This window comes from Periplaneta americana, chromosome 5, assembly GCF_040183065.1.
Source record: "Periplaneta americana isolate PAMFEO1 chromosome 5, P.americana_PAMFEO1_priV1, whole genome shotgun sequence".
Classification (NCBI taxonomy): domain Eukaryota; kingdom Metazoa; phylum Arthropoda; class Insecta; order Blattodea; family Blattidae; genus Periplaneta; species Periplaneta americana.
Genome location: NC_091121.1, coordinates 30,667,474 through 30,684,804, shown reverse-complemented (window position 1 = coordinate 30,684,804; position 17,331 = coordinate 30,667,474).

Sequence of the window (17,331 nt, the reverse complement as noted above, 5' to 3'; positions counted from 1 at the left end):
TTCTGGTCACGAGACATAATTATATACTTTGTCTTTTCTAGGTTTTCTTCCGAACTTATCGCTTTAGTTGCTTCAAGTAAAATTTCCGTGCTTTCCTTAATCGTTTGTGGGTTTTCTCCTAACACATTCACGTCATCCGCATAGACAAGAAGCTGATGTAACCCATTCAAGTCCACACCCTCTGTGTTATCCTGAACTTTTGCTAATGGCATATTCTATAGCGAAGTTAAAAAGTAAAGGTGATTAAATAAATAAATGAATAAATAAATAAGTAAATAAATAAGTTAATAAATAAATAAATAAATAAGTAAAAAAGTAAATAAGTAAATAAGTAAATAATTAAATAAATGAATAAATAAATAAATAAATAAATAAGTCTACCACTCCTCCAGAATCACCCTGTAATATCATCATTGCATGACGAAAGTTTACGAAGGATCTACTGGTAGACTAATATGATGAGATAACTAATGTTGAAACCTCGGAACTGGTATTGAGTCCCAAACTTTAAAGCATGCTTACTCATAAAATAAATGTTCCTTTTGTTGCATTGCTCAGGGTTAGAAACGAAAAATGCAATACAATGACTTTGCAACACTTTAGCTGTATGCCCCATTTTTAGTGTCCTTAGAAATTTTCACACTATTACATAGTAAATACATAATGATTATCAGTCATAATTAGAGTCCGGATTTTTAAGGGAAAATTTTTCATCAGATAAGGACAAAAAAAAAAAAAAGGGGGAAAGTTATAGCCAAAAAAAAAAAAAAAAGAACTTGGAAAAATAACTATATTATACCCCAAAACACACTTCAGCATATTCGTGGATATACATGGCACACACAATCTTACATTTATCTCTTCACAACATAAGGAAAGTGTTGCAATTGATATAGTCAAAAAAGGATTTCAAAAAGGACTATATTACTCCCTCAAAAGGGTGCTATTTTAATTGAAAACATACTTCAGCACATTCATGGATACACATACCATACACAAGCATATATTTATCGCTTCACAACATAAGGAAATTGTTGTATTTGATCACGTTCAACATTTCAATATGTTTCAATATGATTCTGCCCCTTTGAATGCAGAATGTCTTTATAAACAGAAAATGACCGCTCAACATCAACTGAAACCAGAGGTGAAAATTCTCTTTTACCCCGAACTCTAAATCAGCACACTTTATTAGTTTTTCAATGTCTTGAATCAGAAGAAGAACAATATTTATTTTCGCTCGCTCAGGAAGTTATAGGCCTATAAGAAAATACGAAAGAAAATTATCTAAATGTTTGCGATATTCTGTCAAAAAAGGACCAAAATAAGATATGTTTTTAAAAAAAGGAATATGTACTAAAAACGGGAAAAAAGGGAAGTCAAAACCACATAACCTGATCGGTGGAAGATACTTTTGAACATGGTAATTAATTATTTCATGTTTCGTGTTGAAAAAAAAAAGGGGATTCCGTTTAAAATCCGGTCTGTAGTCATAATCAAAGCTCGGAACTTGGGGACTTGTGTGTCGTGTGCATGAGTAAGGTTACAGGTACAACGTATGCAAAGCTCACGCTGTAAGCGCTCAAGGACAGTCGTATGTACTAAGAAAGTGGTCACATCTACGCACGAGAAAACTGTGCCATGTTGAAGCCAATGATAATCAGAAAATTACAAATAAACGGTCTGTTAGAGGAATTAGAAAATACGTGTTATTCGAATGGGTATTAAGGAAGTTTGAAAATACATTTTTTAAATTTTAGGTACAGAATTTCGTGGAGAAATTCGGAGGAGATACATTATTTTCTACGAATGGAGAGTTTATATTTTGTAAGTTGTGCCACACACAAACTAAAGGCTGGAAACGGCATTCATTGGAAGACATTGCAGTCCCTTAAATTGGTGGAAAATTTGTCCACAGACATGGATCAAGTCGTAGAGGGACCTGCCCCAATAGTGACATGCAAATTGAAAACTATTTTCGAGAAAAATTTAGGATATACTTATCTTTCTCAGATAAGAGATCAGCTAGCAACTCTTGAAAATCGAACAAAACAGTGACAGTTAAAACATTTATTTTAAGTTTGCTCCCGTCATTTCATGTGACGTGGAAATAAGTTTTTCTCGTTTCAAATCATGTTTAACTCACTGACGAACAAGTTATGGGTTCGAAAATCTTCGAATATAAGTAGTCATACACTGTAATATAATGTACAGAGCAGAACAGTAAATTTGACATATTGCTGATGTTTATTTTTATTATATATATATATATATATATATATATATATATATATATATGCTATAAAATTACGTGTTTCAACCTACCACAATACTATCAATGTGTTGCTTCACCCAGAAACCACTTTTATAGCAGACCTGGCAGTACCTCTGTGCTGGAAGCGGGAGTTTGCTGACATTGAAGTCCGTCGCTTAGCCACGTGCAAAGACACAAGTCCCCAAGTTCCGAGCTTTGGTCATAATGAATGCCATTTTTCAGTCAACTGTATACAGAATGTAAAAATATCAATTTCTAAAGTTATAGAAATAGTATTTCATAGTCCACTGAAAAATCTTCTTCTTCTAGTTATATTTAGACCTATGCAAAGGAATATCTTTGAATGCATAATGCTTTAGTAAAAGTGAAGAATAGTGTAGAGTGGAGAAATTTACATTAAGAAGGTCCTTGAGCACGAATCATTGACCACTAGAACCAACGGCATTAATTAACTCTTGGCAATGAGTGAGAATTAATTGTTCGCAATTATGTAGCAGACGTGAAACGGATTAGTGGCTTTTCTGTTCTAGGATTTCGTGATATTTCCTTAATTACATATGCAGAGACGATGTCTGTCACGATAATAAAATCACTTCAAATTTATTAAAATCTATTTTACTAGATTCGTGCACTTTAATGTCTGAACATAAAATTGGAAACTGTGATCTGGTCAGTTATATCAATCTATGTTAAGGTATGTATTAACGTTTGAAATGGCGTTTTTGGACTAAAATTTTCTTTGTAATAATGTTAGCTGCAAAATCCTAGCACAGAGCATTGTACGCATAAACAGCAATAACTCAGTGAAAGAAATTTCAAAATTGAGTAATTTTTAGAAAATATATGGCATTTTGAAGAAATAGAATAATTTTTAATTAATTATTTTCTTTAAGGAATCAAAAAGTGAAATTGAAGTTTCTGATATATGGTTATGTTAGTCTACTTTCATATGTTGTCTGATAAGTATCTTAAAAAGGTTGGTTAAAAAATGTAGATTTTCCTCCAAAACGTTAATACATACCTTAAGGGGAGAAGATGGTATAATCTGAATTTTTCCCAACAGATGCAAATATTTCATTTTCTCTATGTAGAAATATCATTGCTGCAACAGAGATTAGTTTCTGAAAACAAATTTTGTGGCCCAAATTTTGAAGAAAAACACAGTAATTCACTAAAATGGATATATTTAAGCCATTTTTATGACAAGTTCAAATATTCCTAAAACTCATTCTTCAAAATGTCTGAATAGAAATTTTAATATTATCTTTCAAATTTTTATGATAACGATTACATGTTAAATACAAATTTTGTTGGTTCTTTTATAGATATATATAGAGGGATAATTTCTAATGCAATAAAATAACAAACTTCATTCCAGAGAAAAGTTTCCTAACATGCTCAAGAATGTGTGTTCTAAATATCATGCATCTGGCATTAATAGTTGCGGAGATGTATAACTTATTCTTTAAGAATAAAACAAAAGAAATTAAAGTTACTGGATATTTCAAGGAAAGTGTAGAGTCTTTTAAACCCCTATACACCAGAACATTAAACTGGCTTCTCAGCGGTCAATTCTTTTTAGGTAGGCTATATTCCGACGCTTTATAAACATCTTAGGTTATTTAGCGTCTGAATGAGATGAAGGTGATAATGCCGGTGAAATTAGTGAAACTTACTACCACACAAATCAAATGAAACATAAATCTACTCGACATGAATATCGTATTCGAAGACAAAAGTCTACTTTCCCATTAATTGAGCCTAAATGTCATAAAAGTGCAGCTCTTAAACATGGTGCTAGTTTCGACCCTAGACTTTTTAATAAAATTACAAACCATTTACAAATTTGAAATATTTTAAATTGAAGCTTTTAAAAAAGAAATTTATACAATTATCATGATATATACTATTAACAAATATATTTTTTTACTTTTTATTTCTGTCGACTATATTCACGTTTTTATTGATTATCACTGGCTTCTGTCGGATTGTCAATTTATATGAAATGTGTATTTTTCTCTCTTTTTCTCTTTTTTCTTTATACTTGCTCTTGTATTGTATTTATTGGTTTGAATTAAGTTACTTACTGTATTTAGTAAACTGTTTTTGTAAGTTTTATGTTATATTATTGACTAAGACCACACCCTACACGAGCCTGGCTCTTACGGTATTGACTAGAAACATTTTTGTTTTATAAATTTAATTTGTACTCACTAGCTAGAGAGTTAAATAAATAATAAATAAATAAATAAGCAAATAAATAAATAAATAGATAATTAGATAGATAATTAGATAGGTAGGTAGATAGATAGGTAGCTAGATGGATGGATGGATCGATAGATAGATAGATAGATAGATAGATAGATAGATAGATAGATAGATAGGTAGATAGGTAGATAGGTAGATAGGTAGATAGGTAGATAGGTAGATAGGTAGATAGGTAGATAGGTAGATAGATAGATAGATAGATAGATAGATAGATAGATAGATAGATAGATAGATAGATAGATAGATAGATAGATAGATAGATAGATAGATAGATAGATAGATAGATAGATAGATAGATAGATAGATAGATAGATAGATAGACAGACAGACAGACAGACAGACAGACAGACAGACAGACAGACAGACAGACAGACAGACAGACAGACAGACAGACAGACAGACAGACAGACAGACAGACAGACAGACAGACATACAGACAGACAGACAGACAGACAGACAGACATAGATAGATAGATAGATAGATAGATAGATAGATAGATAGATAGATAGATAGATAGATAGATAGATAGATAGATAGATAGATAGATAGATAGATAGATAGATAGATAGATAGATAGATAGATAGATAGATAGATAGATAGATAGATAGATAGATAGATAGATAGATAGATAGATAGATAGATAGATAGATAGATAGATAGATAGATAGATAGATAGATAGATAGATAGATAGATAGATAGATAGATAGATAGATAGATAGATAGATAGATAGATAGATAGATAGATAGATAGATAGATAGATAGATAGATAGATAGATAGATAGATAAATAGAGTCCGGGGTCCAGCACCGAAGGTTACTCAGCATTTGCTCATATTGGGTTGAGGGAAAACCCCGGAAAAACCTTAACCAGGTAACTTGCCCCGACCGGGAATCGAACCCCGGCCACCTGGTTTCGCGGCCAGACGCGCTAACAATCACTCCACAGGTATGGACTCAGCGGTCAATGTGGATTAAATTTATTTGTAATATTTTTCACATTTCGACGATTAATTTAAAACGAATATTTTTTTTCAATGTACTGGTTTTTCCACCATATTTAACCATTATTTCCCCTGGAAAACTCTGTGCACCTGAGCTTTAAAAATAGCGTCGTGGCAACTGACAAGAGAATTAATGTTCATTAAATTTTATGAAGTATATTTTTCACATATCAAAGTGTATTTTAAAGTAATTTTTTAACTCAGTGGATTTTATCGTATTAAAACCACCATCTCTCTTTTTACATACCAGGTATTTTATTACATCGAAATAAAAGTTAGCGTTACAAGGGAACTAGATTGAAGTATTTTATTCGTTGAACTGTAAGTTTGGTAACTCCCCTCATTTGAAAAGTATTAAACCAATGAGATCTATCCTCAAGGAGAAGTGTATTTGCAAAAGGTGGCTCTTTGTGAGAGATCTAAATGCTTTACAGAAATTCAGTCTGTATTTAAGCACAAAGACGCGGAGACAATAAGCGCTTCTGAATGGCAGTTGTGAAGTTGTTACGAAGGTTATGTATCTGGTTGAAATTCCGTTCAGGAATCTTGCTAATCAAGTTGAGACGAAGCTTTCTCAATAAAATCCCAACATTGATCTTCATTAGGAAGGAAGCTAAGGAACTCAAACATTAAATAACATAGAGAGGGGAGATGTAAAGGAGCATACATAAACAAAAGGAAAAACAGTCTACTAATGCAATTCACCTCTGAGTCAGACAGACATAAAGTTACTTAAAGATGGCTAGAAACAAGAGACAAAGAATGGCGATACGAATTTTTAAAACGAAGAAACGAGTGCGGAGAGAGAAAAAGAAAGAGAAGGGAAAAATGCAATATCGTTGAGGAGGTTAGTGGTGTGAGGCTGGGGTAGAGAAGGGGCGAAACGTTTTGGATGCGATGTGCGTTTCAATTTGTCTCAGTACAAGCGAACTGCATGTGGCCCCAGTGCCAGCTATAAGTCCACTAGTCCGGGCTGTATAGAAAACAGCAAATAAAACCAAAACCCTAGGCGACTAAGACAGAAGAGACACAAGGAGATGGGTTGATTGGAATGAACAAACGGTCTGCTTTCAGTACCGGTAATACTTCCCGAGGAAAACACCTAACTTGATCTCCAAGTAACATCGAAGGATAAGTCCGTCTTGTCACATGAATGCAATATACTTGTGTCTGCTGCAAAACAACTCATTTCTCAAAGACGTTATTACGAGTATTCTACAAATTCGTACCAAGAATTGTAAGAGAGAAGGAGCCATTGAAACAAATATAAATAAATAAATAAATAAATAAATAAATAAATAAATAAATAAATAAATAGATAATAACTGTATAAACCAATAAATAAGTAAATGAATGAATAAATAACATAACAAATAATAACTGCATAAATAAATAAAAAATTAATAAATAAGTACATAAATAAATCAATGAATAAATGAATGAATGAATCAATGAATCAATAAATAAGGAACTAAATAATAGCTGTATAAACCAATAAATAAATAAATGAATCAATAAATGACGAAACAAATAACTGTATAAATAAATAAATAATAACTGTATAAACCAATAAATAAATAAATGAATTAATAAATAACAAAACAAATAATTACTGTACAAATAAATTAATAAATTAATTAATAAATAAGTAAATAAATAAGTACATAAATAAACAAATCAATGAATCAATCAGTGAATGAATAAATAAATAAGGAAATAAATAATAACTGTATAAACCAATAAATAAATAAATGAATCAATAAATAACGAAACAAATAATAACTGTATAAGTATATAAATAAGTAAAAAATAAAAAAATAAATAAATAAATAAATAAATAAATAAATAAATAAATAAATAAATAAATAAATAAGGAAATAAATAATAACTGTATAAACCAATAAATAAATAAATCGATCAATCAATAAGAAAACAAGTAATAATTGTAGAAATAAAAAAAAATAAATAGATAAATAAATCAATCAATCAATAAGTAAATAAATAATGACTGTATAAACCAATAAATAAATCAATAAATAACAAACAAATAATAACTGTGCAAATAAATAAATAAATAAATAAATAATAAGAAGCTGATGTAACCCGTTCAATTCCAAACTCTGTCTCTTATCCTGGACTTTCCTAATGACATACTCTAGATCGAAGTTAAAAAGCAAAGGTGATACTGCATCTCCCTGCTTTAGCCCACAGTGAATTGGAAACGCATCTAACAGAGACTGACCTATACGGACTATGCTGTAGGTTTCACAGAGACACATTTTAATTAATCGAACTAGTTTCTTGGGAATACCAAATTCAATAAGAATGTCATATTGACACATCCTGTGGCCCTCTTCTTGTTACTTATGTTTGTCTGTCTTCTCTAAACGTCTCAACTTGTTAGATGAAAAACAAGACCTTTAAATAATAAGGTAACCCTGCCATGAATCGTTATGATCAGGATGGTAATCTGGGTGTCGAGGTAGTCAAGTGATAACACACATTCACTGTAAAACACAACTATTTATTACGGCATGCAACATAAATTCGTAACACATAACCGTTCTATACAGTTTATTCACCCCTCAAACGTCACCCAACAATGGGCGCCTTCGTCGTGGATTCCATACTGTTTAAATCCGTTCTACTGCAAAAACTTGATTAAACATAAATCGAAACCAACTCACTGAACTGATGAATTCTAGAGGCAGGCTTTTAGGTATTTCACAACTCGAGTAACGATCCAGCAAAAATACAAATACCGACCAGAATTTCACCAGAGTTGACTGAACACAAATCCGTCTGGAAAATGTTAGCAGCTCAAACTGATAAGTACATCCCAAAACTCGCCGCTAAACTCCACCCGAATATCTTCTACAATTCACTTGTAGGTTCCCGCACACCGATTACTATTCTGCCCCAGGCAGAACTATCGAACCCGGTCCCTGCCCGCGCAACAGCTCGCACTCTGCCACGCGTCCGACCTCCTCGAGCCCAACGACTAGACTCTCTCTACTTTTCGAGATGAAACTCGCTTCACAGACCAAATCTAAATCACACCACTGTCTTGACCAATCAGCAAGCATTATTAGAAAATAATTAATTCTCCCCGGATCAAAAAATGAATGCTCCCTCGGTATCAACTTATCATAGGTAATAGGAACAGAAACAGAGCATAAAAAAAGGAAAATAGAGAGAAAGGCCTTCTACGAGAAGTAAGAAGAACTAGATCAGAAATAAAAAAAAAACTACCAGCCATCTATGAAAAGTTAGAATAACCAAAACTAACAGAGAAAATATGAGGATAAAAAAAACTAAAAGAAATAGAAAAGAAAGATGTGCCGAAATATAAACGGCACAATATAAAACTTGTCTCTTAACCGGATCATATGCCTTTTTGAAATCTACGAACAACTGATGCACTGTACCCTTATACTCCCATTTTTTCTCCATTATCTGTCGAAAGGTGTACTACTGTTTTAAATTCTCATGCCGCATATATAATATGTAAAGGATATAGTAAGATACTACAGAGCAAAATGATACACATGATACACAAGAAACAACCAGTTTCTATGGAAATGAAGCCCAAGTTCTCTCTATTTGTAACGCGAAACAGATAATTTAGTACATGACGATTATAAATGACAAAGTCTCAGGAAAGTTACAACTACTTCTATAGAACCAGACTCCAGCAGTCGCAAATAGAGCATCGATCGTCTCAAATTAAGTGCCACATATGTCAATAATGCAATTTGTCGTATGTCGTGCCAGCGACTACAAACCAATTGGTGCAAGGCGTCCCAGCATCAGTATCTGCACAGAATTCAAGTTCAGTTTGTCTATAATACTCCCTGCACGGACCATTTCACCACGTGCCTTTGATGTTATCGACTACATCGCTTAATATAACTCTAAGTAAGGGTTCAGGGGAACGTCCTGCCGACTCAGTGCCTCGGGCCCTTGATTCCTATTTAATTAAATTTGATACAAATCTCTGTAAGAGAACAAATGACTGACAAGTTTCTATTTGGTACAAGCAACATCGCAAGAAGAATTCGAGGCTAATACTATAACGTTACGACTTTGAAAGACTCTTCTGAATGGATAATACCCGAATAATAAAAGAATAAATTTAATTAGCCTTCAAATTCAAGGATGGAGTTATATGTAATTTTGAAAAATTCAAGTAAGAATAAATTGCGAAAGTTGTTCCAAAATTATAATATTAACTTTCCAACTAGAAAATCAAAGATTATGGCTTTTAAAGAGTAAAACATAATAAGATCAACATAATAGAAATGAAGTGGTAGACCAGGATGAGAATTTTAATTATTTTTGTTGTAGTCTAATGCAACGTATAAGAATGACGGCGAAGAAGTGAAGAATAAACCAAATAAAATTCAACACATTTCCGAAGTAATAACAAATATTTTAAACAGAAAACTTCGGAGGAAAAGAAATGTAAAATTCTTTTAAGCAATGCCCGTTCCGGTTTTATTACGTAATAATAATAATACAGTGAAACCTGTTCAAGACGGAAGTGACATGGTCCTATTTTTTTCCGTTTTGGACAGGTTTCCGTATTATTCAGGTGTTACATTAAAATGGGATATTTTATCATTCGTATACAAGAAAAACAAAATGGCATGCCGCAAACTGCAAGGAGTACAAAATATTCCATTTAACACTACTCACATTAAATCAGCCTTCTGTCGCTTATTCCGTTGGTAAATCATCTTGATGAAAATAGTATCGTAACTCACTTATTAGTAATTAAACACTACTAAAGTTTACTAATCTCATTCAATTTAATATGCAAAACTATACTATAATACTGTATTGTATATGACTGCACATTATTAATTAATTGGACTAGGAGCCATCCATTAGAAGCTTTGAATTCTGCTTTTTCTTTTCCAGTACAATAGTTTGCTTTGCAGAATAGATTTAGAAATTGACATGTTCTTTGAAAGGTCATGAAGAACCCACTCACACAACAGTTTATTTATTTCCACATACACAGTTGTTTTCTGGTTCCTTTTATGTTACCAATATTGACCGCAAGCCACTCACTCATTATGATCTTTAACTTTAAAGTATCACACCTGAGTTTTCTGCAACTGAACTTCAACATTATTTCACATACACTTCGTTTCTAATTTTTCTTTAACTCGATAACTTTTACTTCATCACTTAATGTTAATGCTACATTTTACACAACTTTTTTTTACTTGGAAATCACTACACTTGCGCTCTGTTTAGCTACGACAGTATACGGGTGTGAAGCATTGAAAATCTCTGAAGGGACTGGTCTGCCTAGTCAACAGAGTAATAAAATTTATGACCGACAGGCCAACACACCCTCCTACCCTCTAAAATTTTGCAAAGAAAACTTGTTTTTATCTTAATAGCCTATATATTTCGTATATTCCTGTTTCAAAATATAGTTACAAAATATAGTGTGCCCAAAATATTATTTCCGTTTTGAACAGTAGCAGGCAGTTTCCGTTTCCGCGTTGGACAGTTTCCATTTCATTCAGGAAAAATTGCATATAATACATACGAATTTCGCCGGGACCAATAAATTGTTCCGAAATAGACAGGATTCCGGATTATTCAGGTTCCGATTTGAACAGGTTTCACTGTAATAATAATAATAATAATAATAATAATAATAATAATAATAATAATAATAATAATAATAATAATAGTAATTGCTCTTCCGTGCAAAAAGATGTAACTTAAGTAATTTGAACTTAGATAATTTCACACTATTAGGAGTGAAATTCTACAAATATCTTGGAACCAAAGTGAACTCTAATAACACCATCGAAGAAGAGATCAAAGTGAGAAATAGTTTAGGTAACAAAGATATATTTGCGAATATAAGGCTATTTAGAAGTAAACTTGCATCAACAGTTAGGCGAATTGTAACTTACCTGGCGAAAGCTGTGTCCTTAAAGAAGAAGCTATTCAAAAACTTATAATTTTTGAAAGACAGGTGTTGAGAACGATTTTAGGTCCAATTTTAAAGAAAGATATGATAGCTGGCGAATTCGAAATAACATGGAACTCAACAATTTAATAGACATATAAGGGTATAGAGACTAGCTTGGTTCGGGCATATCAACCGCATGAATGAAGATGGAATAGTCAAGAAAATTTATAATTGGAAGCCTATGAATACAAGGAGTAGAGGAAGATCCAAGAACAGATGGAAAGATGATATAATAGAGTATATAAGAAAGCTGGAATTAAGGAATTTGCGAAGACTCATCCAAGACCGAATTGAATGGCGGACAATAGTTGAGAAGGTCAAAACTTCTACGAAGATATAGTACCTCAATAATAATAATAATAATAATAACAATAATAATAATAATAATAATAATAATAATACTTACTTACTTACTGGCTTTTAAGGAACTCGGAGGTTCATTGCCGCCCTCAGATAAGCCCGCCATTGGTCCCTATCCTGAGCAAGATTAATCCAGTCTCTACCATCATATCCCACTTCCCTCAAACCCATTTTAATATTATCTTCCCACCTACGTCTCGGCCTCCCCAAAGGTCTTTTTCCCTCCGGCCTCCTAACTAACACTCTATATGCATTTCTGGATTCACCCATACGTGCTACATGCCCTGCCCATCTCAAACGTCTGGATTTTATGTTAATAAAAACTTAACAATAATAATAGTAGTAGTAGTAAAATTAATAATAATAATAATAATAATAATAATAATAATAATAATAATAAAATAAAAAAGTATTACGAGAATAAAGATTAATATTTTTTTTATAAAAAATATCACTCTAGCATCCAAGAGAGAGTATAGTTCTGAAACATAGATTATAAATAAGAGAGATTATAATGGTATAGGACAGTAATCGAAATGAAATACCTTCGAATTCTAAAAGGATGTACTAGATGTTTTGATCAAATTAAAAGTTAAGATATACGAAAAGATTTAAATATATTTCCATTGAATGAAAACATTTTTAACATACATGAAAAAGTTGAAATATCAGTTCTTGAGCATTGATAATACCCTCATTCCACTACAAACATATAGATATCAATCTTCTGGCGATAGAAATGTATGAAGACCTGCAAGAAGATGGAACGGAAGAGTTTTCCTAATCCTTCAAGAGTTGTTGTTGAAGATTATGATTATGATGATGATGATGGTTATGATTTTGATGGTGATGATGATGATGATGGTGATGATTATTTAACTTCTGCAATATCTGGATACTGATATCTTCAAAACTTGTCAGATTCACATACAGTGTGAACACAGAAACATTCTGTGATTACAAATTGCTATACGTAATTTTGTAACTATGCGTATTACGAAATTCATACCGTTGCCATTAGAAAGGACGGCTCAAAGAATTTCAGGGAATGTGTAATTGTAACTGTTGGTGAAAAGCAATAGATGACACCATAAGCAAAAAAGAAAGACTAGTTGGTATGTATTGGAATACCATAGCACACGGAGTGTAGCGAGAGTTCAGCGTGCCTTCAGACGGGAGTTTCAACATCTGTCACCTACTGACAAAACAATTCTGAGGTGATACAATGCACACCAACTACGTTCGCAATAACTCTGTAAATGCTGCAAAATTCACGTTGAGTTGAAATGTAACACCATTTAACATAATTTTCTTCTATCCAACAATGTCTCAATGAGAAGAGAGAGAGAAAAAAAAGCGAACGGCGTCCTTTTTTTTTTCTTACCGTGCCGGGTAGCTCAGTTGGTAGAGCAGCTGGCTACGGACTGGAAGGTCCGGGGTTCGATCCCAGGTGGTGACAGGATTTTTTCTCGTTGCCAAACTTTCAGAACGGCCCCGAGGTTCACTCAGCCTCCTATAAAATTGAGTACCGGGTCTTTCCCGGGGGTAAAAGGCGGTCAGAGCGTGGTGCCGACCACACCACCTCATTCTAGTGCCGAGGTCATGGAAAGCATGGGGCTCTACCTCCATGCCCCCCAAGTGCCTTCATGGCATGTTACGGGGATACCTTTACCTTTTACCTTCATCTATTGTTTACCGGCAACATTTACATTACACATCCCCTGAAATGGTTTGAGCCGTTCTTGCTTATGGCACTGTAAAGTATTTCGTAATACATTTTGTTGGAAAATTATAACAGTTTATAATCACGGAATGTTTCTGTGGACACACTGTATAATTTTTATGTGTAATTTTACTGGCAATTATTACAGTGACAATCTCTGTAAATGTATAACTAAATTCCATATTCATTTTGGAATCAATTATGTGTAGAGCTCAGATTTTACGTAATTATATATTCTATTCCTTGCATGTAGCTAATTCTGGCAGTATACTTCATCAGACATTTTGTCCCGGACAGGACGGTTTTGTCTCGGACCGTTCGATGTGACTGTGATTACATACTTTCTTGTTCTGAGGCTGCAGGATATTGCATCGGACATTTGTTCCGGAACGACATTTAAAACGTTGAAGGAAGAGCATAGTTAAGGGTGTCGCTTTCAAGGTACAATGCGTCATTATTCCTACTTATATAATCATGCAGTAACAGTGACAAATGCAAGTAGAAGTGAATAAAAAAACAAACCATAACGAATTCCTTCATAATGTCTTTTAATTAGCATAATCTGTGTAGTCGAGATTTATTTCGTTGGGTCATCCAGGACATTTATTTGAATTTAATTCACCGTATACACATCTGGAATGATTTATATCACTGCCATAAATACTTCCGTTACGTCACGTAAATTTGAAGTTATTCATTTCGATATTTTTATTAATAGAGTACCGGTAGACCTACAAAAATTGTTGAAATACACAGGATGCTTCTGCAAGTAAGTATAGACTTACTTACTTACTTATTGGCTTTTAACGAACCCGGAGGTTCATTGCCGCCCTCACATAAGCCCGCCATTGATCCCTATCCTGAGCAAGATTAATCCAGTCTCTACCATCATAGCCCACCTCCCTCAAATCCATTTTAATATCATCTTCCCTCTACGTCTCGGCCTCCCCAAAGGTCTTTTTCCCGCCGGCCTCCCAACTAACACTCTATATACATTTCTGGATTCGCCCATACGTGCTACATGCCCTGCCCATCTCAAGCGTCCGGATTGAATGTTCCTAATTATGTCAGGTGAAGAATACAATGCGTGCAGCTCTGCGTTGTGCAACTTTCTCCATTCTCCTGTAACTTCATCCCTCTTAGCCCCAAATATTTTCCTAAGAACCTTATTCTCAAACACCCTTAATCTCTGTTCCTCTCTCAAAGTGAGAGTCCACTTCACAACCTTCACAACCATATAGAACAACCGGTAATATAACTGTTTTATAAATTCTAACTTTCAGATTTTTTGACAGCAGACTAAATGACGAAAGCTTCTCAACCGAATAATAACACGCATTTCTCATATTTATAGTAAGTATAGACTACAGAAATTAAATTAATATGTTAAGAAAAATGGGGTGCTGTTTTACAATTCCATTTCAACCGAGTACAATTACATTTCCCGTCAGAAATTCCATTTCCCGTAAAAAGTCTAATTAGAACAGTTTTACACCGAGTAGATTTCAAAAATAGACATTTTGACAATTAAATTAAAATAAATTATAATGAACTCGGTGTTTTGTCACAAATGAAGACAACAGAAATATAATTATAAGTCTGTGTACAATTTTATTTTAGAATAAAACTACACATTTCGTGACATATTATACCAACGTTTCCTTATTATTTGATTTTTCTTCCTGGGATACCCATGTGCGGTCCAGAATTAGATTTCTAGTCCAGGTGCAGTCCGGGAATACTTGAGTTATGGTATGTATATAAACAATATTTTCCACTCATAACGACGTAACGATGAGTAACAATGCTTTACTAAGTAAGGGTACACACGGTGGAAGTGAAAAAACCATGCAGATTTTCAGAGAGAATAGTTCATGTTTTAAATGGCAGTATAAGGGTACAGTGCATCAGTTATTCATAGATTTCAAAAAGGCATATGACTCGGTTAAGAGAGAAGTTTTATATGATATTCTTATTGAATTTGGTATTCCCAAGAAACTAGTTCGATTAATTAAAATGTGTCTCAGTGAAACGTACAGCAGAATTAGCACAGGTCAGTCTGTCAGATGCGTTTCCAATTCACTGTGGGCTAAAGCAAGGAAATGTACTATCACCTTTACTTTTTAACTTTGCTCTAGAGTATGCCATTAGGAAAGTCCAGGATAACAGAGAGCTTTTGGAATTGAACGGGTTACATCAGCTTCTTGTCTATGCGGATGACGTGACTGTGTTAGGAGAAAATCTACAAACGATTATGGAAAACACGGGAATTTTATTGGAAGCAAGTAAAGAGATACGTTTGGAAGTAAATCCCAAAAAGACTAAGTATATGATTATGTCTCGTGACGAGAATACTGTACAAAATGGAAATGTAAAAATTGAAAATTTATCTTTTGAAGAGATGGAGAAGTTCAAATATCTTGGAGCAACAGTAACAAATATAAATGATACTCGGGAGGAAATTAAACACAGAATAAATATGGGAAATGCATGTTATTATTCGGATGAGAAACTTTTAACATCCAGTCTGGTGTCAAAAAATTTGAAAGTTAGAATTTATAAAACAGTTATATTACGGTTGGACTCTCACTTTGAGAGAGGAACATAGGTTAAGGGTGTTTGAGAATAAGGTGCTTAGGAAAATATTTGGGGCTAAGAGGGGTGAAGTTACAGGAGAATGAAGAAAGTTACACAACATAGAACTGCACGCATTGTATTCTTCACCTGACATTATTAGGAACATTAAATCCAGACGTTTGAGATGGGCAGGGCATGTAGCACGTATGGGCGAATCCAAAAATGCATATAGAGTGTTAGTTGGGAGGCCGGAGGGAAAAAGACCTTTAGGGAGGCCGAGCCGTAGATGGGAAGATAATATTAAAATGGATTTGAGGGAGGTGGGATATGGTGATAGAGACTGGATTAATCTTGCTCAGGATAGGGATTAATGGCGAGCTTATGTGAGGGCGGCAATGAACCTCCGGGTTCCTTAAAAGCCAGTAAGAAAATAAGTATACTTCATGTTTTGTGTAACAAAAAGTATAATAACTAAGGTTCGGATGAAGTAGCTGTATGATAGGCTGTACAGGATAGGGTCTTGAACTGCTTCAGACTAAGTAAACACTACCCTTTTCCACTATTAAAATTCTACGCGCAGGGAAAAGCCTCCCCACCCCCAAGCTAAGACATCAGACGATGGACATTATAGTCGATAGGAACTGAATATAAGTCGTCACTACTGTCGGCTGGGGACACGCAATAACTAGTTAATGTTTGTAAACAAACCGCAATGACAGCGGATGCCTATCGTTATACAGCCACTTTATCCAACCTTAATAATAGCATATTGCTATGAATTTCATAGTCTTCTCAGAAAAAATTGTTTTTCCCAAATATTTAACACCATCTTATACGGTAAATTTTGCGAGTAGGATCGTAATTTTTGTCCATATCGATAGAAAATCTAATAAAGAATCATTTATCCTCTGGTGTATTTGAATAGCGTGGACGATTTTCGTGTAAATTTAAATTATTTAAAAACCACTAATTTCAATTCCCTGAACTATGCAAGCAGATTGCAACAGAGAGGGAAAAGTTCACCTAAGGAGACATCTGAATTCATTGACCTCTTACATCTGTATTACGCGTAAAAATAAGAGTATGTTAGCGGTGATGTTGTCAGTGTGCTGAAACTTTGAAC